This window comes from Euprymna scolopes, chromosome 40 (assembly GCF_053919585.1).
Source record: "Euprymna scolopes isolate OS-2025 chromosome 40, ASM5391958v1, whole genome shotgun sequence".
Classification (NCBI taxonomy): domain Eukaryota; kingdom Metazoa; phylum Mollusca; class Cephalopoda; order Sepiida; family Sepiolidae; genus Euprymna; species Euprymna scolopes.
In genome coordinates this window covers 13,467,004-13,488,626 of record NC_136521.1, presented here as the reverse complement: position 1 = coordinate 13,488,626, position 21,623 = coordinate 13,467,004, and the positions used below count along the sequence as shown (strand labels likewise).

The window sequence follows — 21,623 nt, the reverse complement described above, 5'->3', positions numbered from 1 at the left end:
AATAATTAGTCTTTATTTTAATTAAAAAAAAATTAAAAACTGATTTTTTTTTTATTTTATTTGAAATTTTGAAGAAATATGTTTATGAAATTATAAAATCAGTTGTTTATTTTATTTCAAAAATAAGATTTTTTATTTGAATTTATGTGATAAATATGCTTATGAAAGTATGAAAATATAATTATTAAAATAATAATAAATCATATCGAAATAAAAATAACAAAATTTCAAACATCATAAAGAAACGTATTCAATACTGCGAGATATTTTTTTTTTATCTCACCTGCTTTTTGCTCCATGACAGTGGCAAAATAAGACAAAATACAACAAGGCCTTAAAATTCAATACAAATTTTATTAGTTCCTCGGTTGCAAAAAAGAATGCCCGTTTTGCCTCTGAAACGAGAGCTGTTAACAATCTCGAAAGGTGATAATCTTTCATTTTCAACAGGAACTGGAAGCAGGTTCACCTGTCTTCGAAGATCTGAGTTTACAGCCGTTTGAAGTAGGTCGATATGATATATTCTGATGAAAAAGATTCAGTTCTCGCATTGAGGCGATATTACAGAAGCTCATAATTAATGTTCATGGAAGGAAGGTTCTAGATAACAGGTCGGCAATTCAGACTTAAAAGTGTTAGTGATACTTAAATAATAATTATTGAGCCTAATCATTTAGGCTTGAAATAAAAATCTCAAGGAGACGAACAGGAAGAGTTGCGCAATAATCCTCAGATGGAGTTGCAGTCCTTCATTGTCGGCTGCATCTGTGAAACTGAAAAAGAGGCAGCCATGCAAAAAGCCCGCCAAGCCGAATCCCGCAGCAAATACAATCGACCAATCTGATTCGTCCAAAACAAATACACTGGGAGGCATGATATAATTGCCAAATTTCTAACAATACATAACTTTCTCCAAATAGTTTTAAAATATTTTAAAAAGTGTTTTGAATAATTAAAAAATAAATAATAATTTCAATAATTCTTTTACATAAAATAAGACAAACTTTTCAATGATTAGTACATAAAATTTTTTTTTTAAATGAACGATCGGGAAAAAAACGTAATAAAAACAAAAAGTACATATCATACAAAGATATAAGCGCGAGAGAAAAAAAAAGCAAAGGAACCGATTTGTTGTGGGGAAAATAGAGAAAGCTTACCACAAAAAAAACAAGTTTGTGATATGACGGCTGCTACACCGGCAAGATACAGCTGTCATCCATCAGTTCAACAGTGTTTTCTTTAAACAAAGCCCTCTAACAGAAATACTAACCGATAATGGCACTGCATTCACCAGTGAGCAATTCAAAAAGTTTGCTGATGGCTGGGAAGTACACCTGCGGTTCCGATGTGCACACGTACCAAGCAGAAATGGAAATGGAGTCATTGCGCGGAACCACACAGGACTGTCAAGATCATCGCAGCCAGGACAAGCTGCACAGTGTCTAAAGTGGTCTACCTGTACAACGTGATCCCGAAGGATGATATCTCATCCTCCATGGCGCCGGCCGATGCATTGTACAGGTATCACATCAGGGTAAAAGGCATAGAGACCAACCCATTGCCCAAACTGGAAACTACCGGAGATAGGCTGCAGAAAGGGGATGTCGTCTGGAATAAAAACCCACGCGGCAAATGTGCAACGAGGTACAAAATCAGGCACATCACTGAGGTGATCAGCACACAGGCAGTGCGAGTCGACGATATGCCCCGTCATGTTAGGGACCTGCGGCTGGCAACGCAGTTGCAACTACCCCTGGATAACACGAGCGAATCCGAGTTGGAGATCAGTGAGACATCGTTCTTGTTCACACCAGCTTTATCCAAAAGTGACTCAGACATTAGTAACATCCCAGCGGACATTTTTTTTTCAACCCACAGACCGTGGACGAGAATGCAAGCAAAGGTGAGGCGTGCGTCGTCCCCCCACTTCAAAGAAGCACGCGGCAGAGGCGACTGCCACCTCTGTGCCATTATTGTGATCATGAGATTGGGGGGGGGGATAATAGAGAAGGCTAACCGCAAAAACATGCTCGTGTCTGTCTGTCGTGCAGGCTGAGAAGGAAAAACAAAAAGATTCAAGATTGGCAACCTTGGTCTTTTAACATCCACGGTCTTGAACAGTTAGGTTGTTGGAGGGGGGAGGGGGGAGAAGAAGCGTTTAGACCTGTGTAGAGTGAACATCGTCAGACTTCTCAAAACTTGTTTACATTGGACTTGAAGGCAACAATATTGTAGTTGGTCAAGAAGCAAGCCAGCAGAACAGTGTTCCATAGGCAGGCAGTTTTAAGAAAGAAGCGTTCAGACCTGTGTAGAATAAACATCGTTGTGCGATTCAGACTTTTTCGATTCATTTGTCTTGCCACCGCTTTTGGTAGCAGACACATCAGGAGTCAGGAAGTACGTTAGCTGACTATCACAATCGATCGCTGTATATAACTACCTCAGCATAGACCGAATACACTTACAAGATTTTTAGGGTTCAGCATACTTTGAAATACGTGTAGATAATCATACGTCAATAAAATGAAGGAACTGATTTGCCTTGTCACTGCTCCGGTAGTGCTACACCGGAAATTAGGAAGTACGTTAGCTGATTATAACCGGTTATATTGTTATACCACTGGCATTCTCTGTGACCGCAAGATCAGCAGCCATCTTTTTTTCTTCTTTTTTTTTTACAAGGTGGTCACCACTTATCAAGGCCCGGAAGCCACTCAGGGATAAGGGTTATTGTAAGTACAGTACGTTAGTGTGGATATTTAAAGTGTCTACTTAAGGGGGCGGTTCATCAGGAATTTGTTTACGTTGGACTTGAAGACATCCAAGTTGTAGTAAGGAGGGAAGCAGGCAAACGGAACAGAGTTCCACAGGCGTGCAGTTCTAAGAAAGAAGCTAGAATAAAAGATCTACTGGACTGTTGTGTTACTCGTCATTTTGTACAGCTCCTTGTGCTTTCTAACAAGGAAAGCAGATTTACCGTTACGTAAACCAAAATGCTTTGCTGGATATCTGAAACTAGCAGGGGCGGGTGCTCGGCTTTGCCCGGTCGTAAAATATGCTTAAATATGATATTTTAATTTATCCAGATTTTGTATATATTATTATAGAGTCGTGATTTTAAAAGTAAAAAAAAAAATATTTAACCGAAAGCAAAACTGTAGCATTCAAAGCTGGTGACGTTACCACTGTACCAACGTGACACGCATACGAACTGATTAAAATAAACTAAGATGAATGTACAAAATGTATAACGATTTTTTTTTTGTCAATTTTGGCCCATTTTTGACCCCTTAAAAACTATAAAAACCTGCTAAAGACCATCAAAGAACGGTCCATAAAAAATCCAATCATTATGTAGGGACATTTTTTATTAATAACAGTTATTCAGAAGACCTTATTAATGATTGTATTAACAAAAAGATTGCAGATTTCAAATCCCCTAATATATTTAGGCCTCTAAAATGTCCTGTTTATTTAAAATTACTATTGATAGGAGATAATGGTTCAAAATTAACTTAACAGATTGTTATTATTAAATGCTTCCACTCTGTTTCCCCTAGTGCCGCTCTGCAACTTTTATTTTCGGAGACAGACAGACAGACAGACAGACAGACAGAAAGACAGACAGATATATAGCCTTTGATATATTAGAAGATTACACTCGACAACCATGAGGATATCTGAAGAGGATATTGATATTGCAACGGAACGCACCGGTTAAGAGAAAGATCAGAGAATAGTGGCTCAGACGGCTTGGATACGTGCTAAAATACGACAGCGACACTGTTATGAAACTTGTCTTTGCATTAGAAGTTGTCGTGAAGTGACCGAGAGGAAGGCCGATGATGGAGATGAGCAGACACCTTGCACATGGGGCAATCTCTAATAATTCCGCTCCCAAAACAAAGATGGCGGAAATGAATACAGTCGATACAAATACAGAGCGAAAGCTATCAGGCATGAAATTAAACACGAAACCATACAGAAACGCCTTATTAAAAAAAAAAAAAACTATCACAGTTTCAACACTTCTAATTTTTTTTTTAATTTAATAATAAAAATGAACTTTATTTTTATTTTTTACATTTCTTTAAATGAAATTTTGTTTTTAGTTTTGTAATAATAAATAAACTTTTTTTTTTTACATTTCTTTAAATGAAATTTTGTTTTTAGTTTTGTAATAAAAAAAATAAACTTTTATTTTTTTTACATTTCTTTAAATGAAATTTTGTTTTTAGTTTTGTAAAAAAAAAATAAACTTTTATTTTTTTACATTTCTAAATGTAAAAAAAAATAAAAATAAAATTTTTTTTACATTTCTAAATGTAAAAAAATAAAAATAAACTTTTATTTTATTTTACATTTCTTTAAATGAAATTTTGTTTTTAGTTTTGTTGGTTGGTTGGTTTGGTTTTTGTTTTATGGCATATCAACCCTTTTCGGGTTATTTAATGCCGAATCTAAAGATTTTGAAGAAAAAATTTTTAATAGAATATATTTGTTGCTTTCAAGTCGGTTTCTATTTAACCCATAGTTGGAACCCTAACAGGTACTACCACTCCGAGTCAGAGTGGACCTGGGAGCAATGGTAATTAAAGGGTGGCTCCACACTCCCAAAAGCCCGCAAACTGGGGCCTCACCACTGGATATAGTTTAAGGTCATATCCAGGACCCTCATTGAGGGACTTTTACCCTCTGCATGGGAGCCGTCGGTGTATTCTAATGCCCCACCGACAGGGCCGGTTTTTAGTTTTGTAATAAAAAAATAAACTTTTATTTTTTTTACATTTCTTTAAATGAAATTTTGTTTTTAGTTTTGTAATAAAAAATAAACTTTTATTTTTACATTTCTTTAAGTTTTATCATTTTAACATTTGTATCATCACGAAACAACAATAAAAAAAATAATTTTAAAAAAATATTTTTTACATTTCTATAAATGAAGTCTTATTTTGAAATAATATATAAAATATATCAACAATTATTATTACTAGTAGTGAGGATTGAACCTTTAACACCCATAAGTGACAGTCAGTCACTTATATTATGGGTCAGTCAGTTAGAACTGGTTGTTAACCAATATTGTTAATCGTTACGCCATAGTTATAGGTCGATGTGGATCGTTCTAGTCTCTACAGCAGAAATTCTCAACCAGGATAATCTATATATTGATAGGAGGAGGAAGAGGAGGAGGAGGAGGAGGAGGATTAAAAAAAAAAAAGAACGATCGGCAAAAAAAAAAAAAAAAAAACGTAATAAAAACAAAAAAGTGCATGCACAGCACAGAGATATAAGTGTGAGAGAAAAAAAAGCGAAGGAACTGATTTTTGCTTGTCACCGTTTCCGGTAGCAGACACACTGGAAGTTAGGAAGTACGTTAGCTTACTATTACCATCGATCGCTACTTCATCATAGACTGAATGCATTGCACGACGACGACGACGACGGCGATTTATATATATATATATATATATATTTTTTTTTTTTTTTTTTTTTTTTTTCTTCCTTTGAAGTTTGTAATGCTGGGTATGGGGAAGGCAAACCAGCTGCCAACATTGCCCCGCTTTTTATTGAAACCAACCGAGAGCTCTTTTTAGTATCCTCGCTGTTCTCTTGTGTGTTATTTATGTTGTGTGTCAAGCTTACATCCGAGTGACTGTCGTTTAATTGTTATGGACTTCCATTCCTTGTAATAAATAGTTTTTTTGTTTGTTTGTTTTTTTACCAAGAATTTTTCATACGTTTTGGTTTCAGTTTCGATTATAGCTGATGGCACTCAAGTAATTTTTTTTATATAAATAATTTTACCAAGAATTCTACATAAGTTTTGGTTTCGATTTCGATTATAACTGATGGTACTTAAGTCATCTATTCTTTTTATAAATAATTTTTTTTTTTTTTTTTTTTTTTTACATAGGAGTCAGTACCTATCAAGGCCTAGGAGGCCACTCCGGGATAATGTTTAAAGAGTGTACAGTAGTCAATGGGACAATATCATAGTAATCGTTAGTAGTGTAAATTTGATAATTAAAGGGGAACGGCTCATCAAGAACTTGTTTATGTTGGACTTGAAGACGACCATATTGTAGTCAGCTGGAAATTCTTCAAAAGTTTTGGTTTCGATTATAGCTGATGGCACTCTGGTAATCTATTTATTTTAATAAATGATTTTATCAAGAATTCTTCATAAATTTTGGTTTCGGTTATAGCTGAAGGAACTCAAATTATATATATATCTATAATATAAAGCTGAATGTGTGTGTGTGTGTGTGTGTGTGTGTGTGTGTCTGGTTACGAATAGGCTCCTATATGGTTGACTATTTTAAAAAACTGATTACGTATAATGATAGAAGATGTATCGAGACACAGGAATGAGTATGTTTGATCTGGCAGAACAGGGGTTCATTAAAATTGTGGGGTCTGCGTTCGCGCCTGGTCCACAAAGTATGGAAATAAAAAATTTAAAAATTAAAAAAAAAAAAGTTTACAAGTGTTTTTGATATAGATGTACATAAGAATACTTTGATAAGTATGTTTTAACTTAAATAGAGATGGTATAATAAAATTGTGAGGTCTGCGTTCGCGCCTGGCCTCCATAGAATGGAAAGTAGGCACAAACTTTAATGAAGACTTTTCATATCTATCTGCGTAAGTATACTTTGATAATTATGTTTCAGTTTGAAGAAATATGATATAATAAAATTATGGGGTGTTCGTTCGCGCCTGACCTTCATAGAATAGAAATATGTCATAAAGTTTAACAAGGTTTTTTAATATAAATCCACAGAATATTGTGATAAGTGTTTCAGTGTGAACAGGTATAGTATAATAAATTATGGGGTTTATCTATTTTATTTTTACTTTCATCATATTTTGCTTTGGTTTTGATACCCCAAAATTCGAAGCTATCTCTTTACAAGCCTTCCTTTTCATAACCTATAATACTTTCATAAACCAGAGTCCATTTTCTGTAGGCTGTTTTTGAACCCAGTCAACGACGGGTACTTTTGCTAGCATATATATATATATATATATATATATATATATATATATATATATATATATATATATATATATATATATTTTCATAAGTTTTGATTTTGGTTTCGATTCAAGCTAATGCACCCCAATCATATGGATATAATTTTTTTTTATTTTTGAAATCACAATTTTATAATATATAAAAATCGATAGAACATTAACTCTATAATAATATATACGAAATCTGCAAGAATTACAATATCATATTTATGCGTACTTTACAACCGGGCTATGCCAGGCGTCCCTGCTAGCTTAGATAAATACTTTTGCAATTTTAACAAAAGAACTACAATAATATCATAGCGTCTCCATTTACGCTGAACATCTACAAAATGCTAACATCAATATATGACATATGAATGAGTCCCCTGTGGAATTTCCACAGATCCCGCTAGTTTAAAATTAATATTTTCCAGATTGTGTCATATCTTATAAACATTAACTCCATAATTTTCTGTTTGATTTTCATACGCTATCACATGCATGCTCATACACACAAGCACATACAGGCCCTGTCGGTGGGGCATTAGAATAAGCCGACTGCCCCCCTGCAGAGGGTAAAAGTCCCTCAATGGGGGTCCTGGATATGACCTTAAACTATATCCAGTGGTGAGGCCCCAGCTTGTGGGCTTTGGGGAGTGTGGAGCAACCCTTTAATTACCATTGCTCCCAGGTCCACTCTGACCCGGAGTGGTAGTACCTGTTAGGGTCCCAACTATGGGTTAAATAGAAACCGAGGTGAAAACAACAAATATCTTCTATTAAAAAAAATTTTCTTCAAAATCTTTGGATTCGGCATTAAATAACCCGAAAAGGGTTGATATGCCGTAAAACAAAAACAACCAACCAATCAACCAAGCACATACACACATTCACACACTCTCTCACATGTATACACGCATGTAAACACACACTCACACTGTAATGCACACAAACTCACATACACTTTCTCATGAACACACACGCACACCGTGGCTTTCATATACGAAGGCCATGATGCACTCCCACGACCTCAAACGCACATTTATACATATATTCACACACACTCATATGCACACACACATGCACACACACACGCACGCACACACACACACTCTCTCTCTCTCTCTCTCTCTCTCTCTCTCTCTCTCTCTCTCTCTCTCTCTCTCTCTCTCTCTCTCTCTAATCCTAACCCTTACTTCCTTACTCTGTTCTTATTCCATAGCAAATTTATCACATACAATTACTCTGTCACTCTCTCCCTCATTTACCTTCATCTCTGTACCTCTCTAAAATTTCTTTTCAGATCATGTCATGTCTAAGAAATGCAATACAAATTCGTAATTTTCTATTTAGAAAAAAGTTTGATTTTCTTTATTTCGGCTCTTTTTAACCTTTTTGTTTTTCTGTCACTTTATAATGGATATGAATTTTTTTTATTTGTACAGTTTAGTCACGACATTAAAAAAAAATGAAAATATTGAAAAAAGGTTATATTGTACGTATCCGTTTTGGACTGAAGATCTCTGGAAAAAAAATCATTTAATTTGATCAAGTAGTTTTTTTTTTTTTTATAGCGGAAAAACACGTTTTTATGAGAGCGCGTTGAAGTCAGCTATTTTGAAATTTGCTGAACACGCCACGGGGAGATAACTCCATGTAAAGCGCCGATACTCCCTCCCCATCTTTAATTCTAGCTTTTCTTCCTAAAAATCGAACCTTTTGCTCGGTATCATAACAAATTGTTTTTTTCCGCTGTAAAAAAAAAAAAAAAAAAAAAAAAAACTACTTGATGAAATTAAATGAAACTTTTTTTTCGGAGAACTTCGTTCCATAACGGATACATACAATATAATCTTTTTTCGATATTTTCATTTTTTTTAATGTCTTGACTAAAGTACCGATTTTTTTTTTTTTTTTTTTTTTTGTATGGGAGTAGGGGGTAAATGGGGAAATACATAAAGCCGAGGGGGTCAATGATGAAGGATAGGGTGAGAATGATTGCTCTACAGGTTCCCGAGTTTGACATAAAAAATTCCCAAAGTACACCTTGATGGTTCCCACATTCAAAAAGATATACCTGAATAAGGTTGGAGGTTACACCGGCCGAAACGTTGTAACTATAACAACCGAGATTAGAATAGTAGTTAAAAAAAAAAAATTCAAGTTATGACTGCACCCCGACATATTATTTTTATCTGCAAAATAACAACTCTGCACAGTGCACAACATTGGAACCATATTCATTTCAGTTCAAATTTACAATTTTTTTCCAAACGATAAAAATTTGAAAATCTTTAAGTAAATGGGTTTGTATTACTGTACACATAGATTCGAAAAAGTTGTCAAAAAAACAAATATATAACAAATAAATGTTATCAAAGTTACTTTTCTACCAAACTGGATATATTTTTCGTGTTTTTATTCATTGTAACATGTTTATTCGGTTCGAAAAGCATACAGTGTTTACCGGTGAATTGGAAAATTCAAAATGGCGCCCGACTCTCTCTTTAACACGATAAGTTCGGGAAAAGGTGTTATAAATAATAAACTAGACAAAATACTGTTAGAAATTCGCTCAATATATGTTACCGTGACATAAGTTGACATATATCCGGTGTTTTTTAATAGCATTTTGTCTAGTTTATTATTTATAACACCTTTTCTCAAACTTACCGTGTTAAAGAGAGAGTCAGGCGCCATTTTGAATTTTCCAATATATCGGTAAACACTGCATGTTTTTCGAGCTGAATAAACATGTTACATTAAATAAAAAACAAAAAAAAATATCCAGTTTGGTAGAAAAGTAACTTATCTTGCCTTTGATAACATTTATTTGTTATATATTTGTTTTTTGACAACTTTTTCGAATCTATGTGTACAGTAATACAAACCCAAATAAATAAATAAATAAATAAATAAATAAAAAGAAGAAAAAAAGAAACTATGTTCGTATTATTTAAATTATTCGGACTACTATTCTCATCTTGCTTGTTATTTTCACAACGTTTCAGCCGATTTAACCTCATGTCTTATTTAGGTGTAAACTTGGGGACCTTTCTGTCAGCATAACGATAAAGTATTTGGTAAAAGGCAATTATAAGTAACACATTTCCAGAGGTTGAAGGTTCAATCTGCAGTGTGGGCGATACTCAGAATACAATTGCGATTTAATTAGGACTTCTTCCCAGTCATGGTCGATGGAACGAGAGCAGGATACTCTTTTGGATTAAATAAAGGATTCTGTTTGAAATTATGTGCAGAGTTCAACAGAAACATTCCCGAGTTCGAAAAGATACGCCTGAAGAAGGTCGGAGATTACATCGGCCGAAACGTTGTGTAAATAACACTCAAGATGAGAACAATAGTCCAAAGAATCCAAATAATAACAAATTATTTTCTAGATGAAAACAAATCTGCAAATCTTTTTTTTTTTTTTTTCAAAAATAGAATTTAAAAATCTTGAAAAAGAAACTTGTTTGTTTTTTGATAAAACTTAAAACTGTACACAACAATCTCCATCACGTAAAATATGGGATTATTTTGACATTGGGGCTTTGGGGGCTACTATGATACTTTTGCCTCTATTTATTTACGTCCCTACGAGGGCAGAATCAGACACAAGAACAGTTTTTAGTGCAGAAAAATCTAGTCCCCACCCCCAATAAGAGAACTCTGAATTGGGATAAAAATTTAAATTTTCTCGGTCCTGAAGGATTTCTTCACCGACCGAGGATAGAAAAGATGATGCGTAGAATCAGAACAGATACTACACTTTGCATTATTTATTTTCCATATAATCAAAATTAATTACAATATTAATAATTAGACACACAGGTGTGTGTGGAGGGGCCAGGCTTATTGTTCATCCTTGGTCTAATTTAACAAAATTGACTATCCTACTCTTAACTAGAATCATTGCAGTCACCACAATACCACATTTACTCTTAAGAGGGCATCCCACTTAAACATATTCTCAAATCACCAAGAGGCTACGAATCGGTTCTACGAATAGGTCCCATTTTGTCAACTAGGCTCCAACCCCTGTCCCATCGCCGCAATGTTGTATCCCCCGTGCCTGCTTTACTAGTATTTTAATAGAATGTGCTCTAATTAATTCATTGCACTTGTGTCCCTTGGATGTATATATCCCCGACAAACTCGCTTGGCAATAAAATCATACTCTTTCACTTTTGAGGTCCTTAGAAGTCAGAAAGTTTTCTTCTCAAATAGCTTCTTCTCTAGAACGGCTAGATTTTGGAATTCCCTTTCTGCTACCTGCTTCCCAAATTGTACTGATATGCAGAAGTTCGAATACAACGTGAACCAACATCTTGATCTTTCTTAGGCATGGTTACAATTAAGTGGCAGTATGCCTTGTTTGGGGTGAAGAAGGCGAGTAGAAATAAAAGTCGCATTTACAAATTTTGACAGATTTTAACTTGGACTGTTAAGCCACTAAAGTTTAAAGTTAAGAATATAAGATAGTAGAAAAACTGAAAAAAGTTAAAATACCCACAACGTTGTTGACGGCTGCTATCCAAGTTCTTCCAGAGATGCTCTCTCTCTCTCTCTCTCTCTCTCTCTCTCTCTCTCTCTCTCTCTCTCTCTCTCTCTCTCTAAGAACTCTGTAGTTGTTTAAAAAAAATTAAAAAAAAACAAAAAAACTTGGAAGTGGCATGTTGATACCATCTATATCAGTTTTTGAATATCCATTGAAGTTAGGCACGGGTTTCACATTACAAGCACTCTTGGCGTAGTTCAAAGAAAGAGGCGGGCAGGGGGATGGGCTTAGCATTTCCAGGCTATTGGGTTACAATTGGGTGATGGTTCTTGGTGGCTGGATACTCTTGGGTAGCTGTTGGTGTTAGGGTTAGGTTAAGCGTCTTGTTTCCTTACTAATGGTTTATTAGTTATCAAGACTAAGAGCTACTCGAGGATAAGGGTTCACGGGATGGAATGATTGTCAATTCTAAGATGAAGAAAATTATGGGAGTATGGTAACCATTATTATTAGCAATATAAATTATTCTCAAAGAATATATAATAATAGATATAATTGAGAAATCAGTCGATAATTTATTTTGTTATGCCTGTTCATTTATTTTGCTATGCCTATTTGCATTAAAATAATAATAATAATAATAATAATAATAATAATAATAATAATAAAATATATATTTCTGTGGAAATATTCTTTATTTACTTATATTTCCTTTTTATACATACCAATCATTATTTAAGAAGCCCAATGTTATTACAGAGCATATTATGAATGAATGAAAAAAGTCTATATTCCAAATTTCATGATGTTGACCATCTTACAATTTATTCCTTTAATTCATTTGACACTTACAATTCTTGACTGTATCTGTTTCGGAGCACAAAAAACAATCACTTAATTATTATATCACTCAGTGAATCTATTTTGCCCTTAACTCATCAGAAGAAAAAGCAACAATCAATCCACCAAAAAGAAATAAAATGCGTTTCAACATGAATTAAAAATATATATATATATATATATATATATATATATATATATATATATATATATATATATATATATATATATATATATATATGATGATGAAAATAATGGAAATAGTATTTCGACAAAATAGAGAAAATAAAAAGGAACAAACCGTATAATGTGTTCATCAAAGTTTCGTCTTTATTTCGAAATAAATATATATATTTGGCTGGGATTATCTTATATAATATTACCTCCTAAAAATATTCTGTAAGATTTGATACCACACGATTAATTAATATGTGTTCCTATTCACTTCAGGATTCTGATATATATATATATATATATATATATATATATATATATATATATATATATATATATATATATATATATATATATAATCACTTAATTATTATATCACTCAGTGAATCTATTTCGCCCTTAATTAGTTAATAATGAAATTTGGAATATAGACTTTAAGTGATTATATATATATATATATATATATATATATATATATATATATATATAATGGAGACGATTTTTCCCATCTAAGATAAAACATAACAATAAAAACACAGACGCTACATATGAATTCAATATAATCACACTACCTGCCAATACCTGGTGTATGTTTTGCAGATATTATCAATTGATTTTATTCATTACCATAAATTCCTATAATAGTTCTGAAGAGAATCACTTTCCTAAACAAGTGATATTTGCAGGTGGTAGCACGATACTTACTCACTTATTATTTTCTCCTCTTACTCTTCTCGACGAGACTGGAAAGTTTTATACATTTGTCAGATGTTTTCCAAACTGCATCGTCTGTGTTCATCTTCTTATTCCATACATTTAACATTCGTTCTTTCAGCTACCCTATGTGAATGTGGACCCCTCCCTTCACAATTCGTTATTTAAGTTCCAGTCAATTTGATTGAATGTTCACATACGTTTATCAAATTATCAAGAACTAAAGAACATGGCGTTAAAAAATAAACCATAACTTTGAATCTAACAAACACTTGTCTTTGCCTCAGTAAAGGAATTGGATATCAGAACTGACATTTCCCAAAATAAAAAATTCTTTTTCATCTTTTTCTTATCCTAGTCCCATGGTTGCCATAATTGTCATTGCTGTCATTGTCAGTATACTAAAATTTTACGCAAACTTATTACAATATAAATAAATACGACGACAATTCATTAAAAGAGGCACTAATTGAGGACTTCCACCCTTCATTCTCACAACATTTACAAATTTCAAACATTGCAAAAAAAAAACAAAATAAAAAAACATCCTATTTTGATCACCAAAATTATTTCATATATGGTACACATAACATATTTTTCTTCATATGTGTGCTATATTCATGCCTTTTCCAGTTAAGAAATGGGCACGTTTGCAGAATATGGATCGTGCTAAAATAATAGTATTATTTTTAAAAAAAATTCTTAACTTGGGAAGTGAGAGCTTTTTGTAAATATTATGTACGTTCAATAAAATTTTGGACACTCACCAACAGATTGGAAAGAAAACTAGACGGCACACACACCCGTATGCTACAGCAGTATTAAATATATCTTGGAAAAATCATCCCACGAAGCAGCAACTTTATGACAACCTACCTGCCATATCTGATACCATCAGAGAAAGATGCCTACGACTTGCTGGTCATTGTCGGAGGAACAAGCATGAATTGGTGAGTGATGTATTGCTATGAACTCCATGACACGGAGGCGGAAGCAAAGGACGACCTAGATCCACATACATCCAGCAAATAGCACACAACGCCAACTGTGAACCTGAATATCTGAGGCAGCTGATGGAAGACAGGAAACTCTGGAGAGGAAGAGTCACATTGTCCAGGCAAGGAGCCTGTCATGATGATGATGAATAACATTTTAATACACTAATAATATCGTATAAAGTTAAATTTAATTTAAATATCATAGATAAAAAAATAATGGTGTCCATATTCAGTATAAAACCGCCTCAAAACAATAGTAATCATCAGTGCCCGTCAGTGCCATGAAGTGACAGTAACCACTCTAAGAGAGCAATGATGATGGTGCCTGCCAATGGATGACGGTGTTTGCCAATGGATTATATGCTCAATAATTGAAAGCAGGCGATTTGCCAGCCAGTGCCCGCCCTGTCAAGAAGTAACAGTAACCACCTGAAAAGAGCACTGATCACCAGTTACCGTCAATCACAGCCATAACTGCTAGTGACCAACAGTGCCCGCCACTGGATGATAATATCCGATACTGAATGACAGTTCACGACAATTGAAGCAGGCAATTTTATTTCAAAGCCTGACATTGATCATGATAGATAGTGACTGACAATGATCGATTCTTGGAGAAGAAGCCATTGCCCACTAGTAAATGCAAGTAACCACCCTAAACGCCAATGACCACCAGTATTGACAATAGAGAATTTCATTTTGGAGCAGTCCAATAGAGGTCAATACTGGTCATGACCACCAGTTACTGACAGTTTACACCAGGAACCGACAGTAGCAGTGACAGGCAATGGCCACCAATAAATGCAAGTAAAAATAGCACTAACCACCAGTGCTCGCCACTGGATGACAGTGCCCAACAATTGAAGACAGGTGATTTCATTTCACAGCAGTCTAATGAGGGATGATACTGATCACGATCGGCAGTGAATGACAATGACTGATAATAAATGCAAGTAACCGCCTCAAAACCTCACTAAATGCCAGTGACCACTAGTGGTCGACATTGAAAACAGACAATTTCATTTAGGAGCAGTCTGTAGTTTGCACTACTGCTGTTGATACTCTGTCCCCTTTCCATGTAAATAAGAAGAATATCAGATAAGTAAAAATGAGATTAGGATAAGCCTAGAATCGAACCCTGTAGGCAAAGTTAAGAAATGGAATGTTAGAAATTAAGTCTATTGTTAATTCTTTTAGAAATCTGAATATTAAATATGTCAGCAAAAGAATGAACAATGCAAATTAAATTATATTGTTTAAAAATAGGTTAGATTAGAATTGAGGATTTTTTTTGTTTGTACAAAAGTGTGTTGGACAAACATATGTATAGCCACGTGAAATTGGTCACGTTTTAAAACATACTTCTGACGTCATAGACAAAGGACATTTCTCCATATTATGGGTTCGGATTTTAGTCAGTTAGCAAGAGAGCCAGTCAGTTGGTCAGTTGGTCCATTGAAAGCGAAGGGAAAACATTTAGACTATGTAGATCCAAATTTGAATTCCTGACGTCATCGACTGGCCGATCAGATCAATAAAGAAGTCATCATTATGTTGTAACTGTTGTCTTGTGTCACATCCTTCATCACGAACGAAATGTAATTGTGTTTATCATCTTATAATGAACGTTGCATAACCCTTCGAAGATTATGTATCTCCCTTCCTCTGTGTTAAGAACTGTGCATCATATCACCCTCTCCTCGGTATGTGTGAAGAAGAACAATCCCCTGTCTGATATATAAATGTCTTCCCCTCTAGAATTGTCACAATCGTCGTCATGATGCAATATATATAAATGTCATTATCGTTCTTATATCGGTGTTATAAGAACGGTTAATACGAAGTCTCCCAGAAAAGAACTGGTATAAATGTCTCCCTCATCATCGTTATATATGTCTCCGTCATATTTTAATATATACCCATATTTCTGGAAGAAATAATGCAACAGTTTGATCAATCATTGGCACAGTCCTCTCCTTCCTTTGGCCCCACTTCACACCACTATAGATTCGTCTTGACAGTGTCCTTGTAGCCCTTTTTTGATCGACCATGGTTTCCAACGCTAAATATTAATATTACAAAGGCAACGCCCAAATCCTAACCCCTAACCAAAAGCAAAACCTATCCCTACACCCCTACACCAATAATAACAGGTAGGGTACAATAGTACTCAAATTTTTAATCACGCGAAAAATAAAAATATGCTTCTACTTATTTACAAAAAAATAAAACTATTTATTCATGAAGCTTACAGTGGATTGTTGTTATATTTTATTTATTGGATTTCCAGTTTTGGGTTTGTTTTGTTTGTTTTGTATTTTTTAAATTCGAATTAGTCATCTTTAGTTTTCTAGCGGGTTTAAGATTTTATCGGCGCTCAGCATATTCTGGCGGTTTACGTCAAATGCTGGTCAAGCCTGAGCAGACATTTACAGAAATCCGATTCGTAATATGCACTAGTACCGAACATATAATGAGGAATGTGACGACAATAATATGGCAGCAGCACAGAGACTGACACCTTCAACAACATTTTATTGCAAACTGCAAAATTTTATAATGTAAATTAACTAAATACGATGGTTAAATTTTCTTGCGTTTGGTTAAAGTTATTTGTTCTACATTTGGGGTATGTTTTACAATGAACACAGATTCGAAAGCGGTCAAAAATTCAAATATGTAAACAAATAAACGTTAAAAAAAGGCAAGATAAGTTATTCTTCTACTAGTTGATTAAGTGGGTTTGTATTACTGTACACATAGATTCGAAAAGGTTTAAAAAACAAATATATAACAAATAAATGTTATCAAAGGCAAGATAAGTTACTTTTCTACGTAACTGGATATATTTTTAGTGTTTTTATTTAAGGTAACATGTTTATTCAGCTCGAGAAACATACATAGTTTACCGATGTATTGGAAAATCTAAAATGGCGCCCGACTCTCTCTTTGACACGGGTAAGTTTGGGAAAAGGAGTTAAAAATAAAAATATATACAAAATACTGTTAAAAACCCACCGAATATATGTCAGCCTATGTCATGGTAACGTATATTGAGCGAGTTTCTAACAGTATTTTGTCTAGTTTTTTTTATTTTTAACACCTTTTCACAAACTTACAATGTTAAAGAGAGAGTCAGGCGCCATTTTGAATTTTCCAATACATCGGTAAACACTATATTTTCGAGCTGAATAAACATGTTACATAAAATAAAAACACTAGAAAATTATTTAGTTAGGTAGAAAAGTAACTTATCTTGCCTTTGATAACATTTATTTGTTATATATTTGTTTTTTGACAACTTTTTCGAATCTATGTGTACAGTAATACAAACCCGACTAAGTTATTAGTGGGTTTATTCACTTTAAAACGTTTATCCGAAGCACATAGTGTTGAGCGTTAGGTGAGAATAAGAAAAATGACCGCGAATTAACACCTAAATATTTAAAGTCTTGAAAATGACTAAAAGATAAAAATAAAACATAATATTGTTAGAAACCCACCCAATATATGTTACCGTGACGTATATTGGCTGAATTTCTGACAATATTTTATATTTTTTTTTATTTTTAAGTCATTATCAAAACTTTGAATGTTTAGATATCAATTCGCGGCCATTTTTCTTATTCTCACCTAACGTTGGACACTTTTTTTTAAAGCGAATAAACGTTTTAAAGTGAGTAACACCACTAAAAACTTTCCCTGATAGGTAGAAGAACTAACTTATCTTGCCTTTGGTAACATTTACCTTCGGGCCAAGATCACAGCGTAGTATTAGCAGTATCAGAAACCGATGTTAAGAATGCGTGAAAAAAATATTGAATAATTCGACCTCCTATTTTTACAAGCTTATAACTACTTGAAAAATGTAATTCATACCCTATTTTTTTTTTTCAATTAAAGGAGCAAAGACCAATTTTTTTTTTAAATAACAGGTTTAATAGCAAATTATGCAACATTTGTTTTTTAAATTCTGTAAAAAAGATTAGAAGAAAATCAACGAAATTTTTCTTTCTTCCGTTATCAAAAAATCGATATAAATTCGAAAAAATCACTTACCATTAAAAATACTATTGAATGTTTAGTTCCATTCTTCATTGTTCAGAATTTATCCGTATTTATATTTTAAATTCCATTTATTTTTTAAATAAAAGAATTTTTTAAACGACTGTTTGAAAAAAAAAAGCGCCATTTTTAAGTCTTCATCAAAAAACCGGAAGTCATCATTTGTCCTTGTTTGAACTACGGATGGACAGGACGCAGTAAAAACCACATTTTGTGTTAGACGTGTAGCCTTGTGCCTGGAGAAATACGTGTTCCCATAGTTTAATAATAGTCAAATTTTACTTATAAGATTTTGCCTTTTTTAAAAAAAAAACAATCCAGGATTTTTTTTTTTTCTTTTCTCAAATAAATACATAAATTTTTGATTTATTATATTTTCATTCTTTTTTGTCGAGCGAAATTTTTTTTTTAATATCTAAAATAAGAAAGCATTGAATGAAATAGAAAAAAAATCTTGTCAGCGTCCAATACTTACTGGACCATATAAGCAGAACATAGGCTTCTAATTAAAAAAAATCAACGTGGTTTAAAAAAAAAAAAAGTTTTACATTTTGGACTTTACACTTCTTTTTTTTTTTTTTAATTTACAATATATCATTTATTGATCTTTGATCTTCAATTTGTGATATATAAAACTTTGGTACATTAATTAATTATTTAAATTTAAATAGACATTTCAAAACGTTTGTCTAAAATATTATATTCGATTTATTGGAAAGAGCATAAAATTTCACATTGACCCTGAAAATATCGTAAAAATTGAATCAATAGAAAAATTTTGATAGATTTTTAAAGTTTAAAAATTGAAAAATATTTAACTCGTAAAATTCAATTGATTTCATTACGTAAAAAAAAAAAATGATTGCATGAAAGCGCGCCGGCACTTTGTAAACGCTGTTTTTTTTTTTTGTTTGTTTGTTTTTTTTTTACTAGCAGGGCTACCCGGCGTTGCTCGGGACCGTATAAACAATGAAAAAACAAAAGCAGATATTGAACATATGTTTGATTCTTAGGGGAGAGGAATCTTTCATCTCTATGTATTATTTGTTTTATCTACCCTAGGACTGATATTGTTCATGTTTTATCCCTAGCATAGGTAATTTACAGCATGTATATGAAATTGTTTTACCTTAGGGAGAAGAGAACAGGTAATATACAACATAATGTGTCTATATTACATCCCTGGCAACGCCTAGAAACCAGCTAGAACATGTATTTCAGTCAATCTTTATTATATCCTGGGCTATGCCGGGAAACCAGCTAATCTCTTTTTAGTGACTTGACCACCAAAATACCTCCCTAAGTGTGTCCTTTCTTTTGAACTTATTAGATATAGGTATCTAGAAATGTGTGTGAAATTTTGTTGAATGCATTGTTCACTATGATTTTCTTATTGTTCTACACAATATCAACTGTAGCGAAATAACACAGTAAACTTAGTGTAGTGTTAGAATAAAGAGCAAAGGAAAAAATTAGAATCATATTTTGTAATTGCAAATCTAAATTTGCTAGCATGTACCAGTATTGGCCAGGTTGTGGAAATTTGGAACTTATAACATATGTAGTGGCCTTTTCCTAGATACCTATTGCTAAAAATTATACTTTCATTTTGTTAGAAAAATCTCTCTTCAGATGCCCTGCATCATTCAAAATAAAAACAAATATTTTTATAATTGTTTCAGTATATTGCTACACAATGTGAAAGTTTTTAACGTTTGTAAAAAAAATCATGAATGTGCTTATATTGCAAAAAAGAAAATATCAGTGCACAGTATTGAAAGTGTTTGAGATTCAAAAGTCTGTAACATTTCTACTAACTTCATAAGATGTCATGTGAGAAACTGAATTGAATATCAAGACATTATCTGAAGCGTTTTTATTTTGGTGTAACATATGTGTTTACAGTGAACCTTAACTTTTAATAAACAGATTGGTATGCAATGACATAGGCTAAGAATCTTTAAAATATATATAAATTGGAAAAATGTGTGAACAAATGAAAAAAAAATGATCCGCTCCACTTGATGACATCAAGCACAGTAATATTTTAGTGAAGAAAATATGAAATTGATGTTCAGTGATTAGTTTGGATGAATGAGAAAATGTAATTGTTTGATGCATAAAAATAACTCAGTTGCTGTATTTGATATTAAGCAGCAAAATATAGTGATTTGAATATTTGGGAAAACATCAAACCAGATTATGTAAAAAGAAAAAAAAAAGATGAAATTAGAAAATATATATTTTATGTTTATGAGTTCTGCCAATCAAAATTTTGTGGCAGAAATTGGGTGATTACCATGCAATTTTATTTTGGTAAAATTCTTAAATTATTAGAATGTTTATTATAATTTCTAATTAGTGACTTGTTATAATCAAAATCCGCCCTAAAGAGGGTCCTTTCTTTTATTAGGTATCAGAGTAGGTATCAAGATTTCTACTTCTATACAAATGTGATATTTCAGATCTGTACATAAAAAATTTGTTGAATATATAGGTTGAGAATTGTTCTGTGTCGCTCTCTCTCACACACACACGCATTCTCACTTTTATAGATATAATAGATAGATTACTCTAGATATATTTCCATATGTCTGAATACCCTATATACAAATTTTCAAATCTGTAGATAAAAAAATTTGTTGAGTATATAGGTTGAAAATTGTTCTCTCTCTCTCTCTCACACACACATTCTCAATTTTAGAGATATAATAGATAGATTATGCTAGATATATTTCCATATGTCTGAATACCCTATATACACATTTTCTAATCTGTAGATCAAATATTTGTTGAATATATAGGTTGAAAATTGTTCTTACTCTCTCTCTCTCTCTCTCTGGCTACCTCACACACACATTCTAACTTTTATAGATATAATAGATAGATTATGCTAGATATATTTCCATATGTGTGAATACCCTATATACAAATTTTCTAATTTGTAGATAAAAAAATTGTAGAGTGCATAGGTTGAGAATTGTTCTCTCTATCTCTCACACACACACATTCTAACTTTTAAAGATATAATAGATTATGCTAGATATATTTCGATATTTCTGAATACCCTATATATAAAAATTTGTTGAATGTATAGGTTGAGAACTGTTCTCTCTCTCTCTCTCTCTCTCTCGCTCACACACACACACATTCTCACTTTTATAGATATAATAGAAAGATTATCCTAGATATATTTCTATTTGTATGAATACTCTATATACAAATTTTAAAATCTGTAGATAAAGAATTTGTTGAGTATATGGGTTGAGAATTGTTCTCTCTCTCTCTCTCTCTCTCACACACAC

The 21,623-nt window shown here is 32.9% G+C and overlaps 1 protein-coding gene across 6 annotated transcripts in view; it reads right to left on the bottom strand.

Annotated features, from left to right (window-relative positions):
• Positions 1–21,623, bottom strand: part of LOC145265376 (inter alpha-trypsin inhibitor, heavy chain 4-like) — a 109,595-nt gene that overhangs the window by 82,313 nt on the left and 5,659 nt on the right. The window contains exon 1 of one of the 6 annotated variants that reach the window (XM_080121164.1): positions 11,543–11,740. The exons of 2 other annotated variants lie outside the window; for them this stretch is intronic. The gene's annotated coding sequence lies outside the window, so the exon portion shown is untranslated. Of the gene's footprint in view, positions 1–11,206; positions 11,393–11,538; positions 11,741–21,623 lie in introns of those variants that run through there. 3 more of the 6 variants (XM_080121166.1, XM_080121169.1, XM_080121165.1) reach the window with 3 other exon arrangements.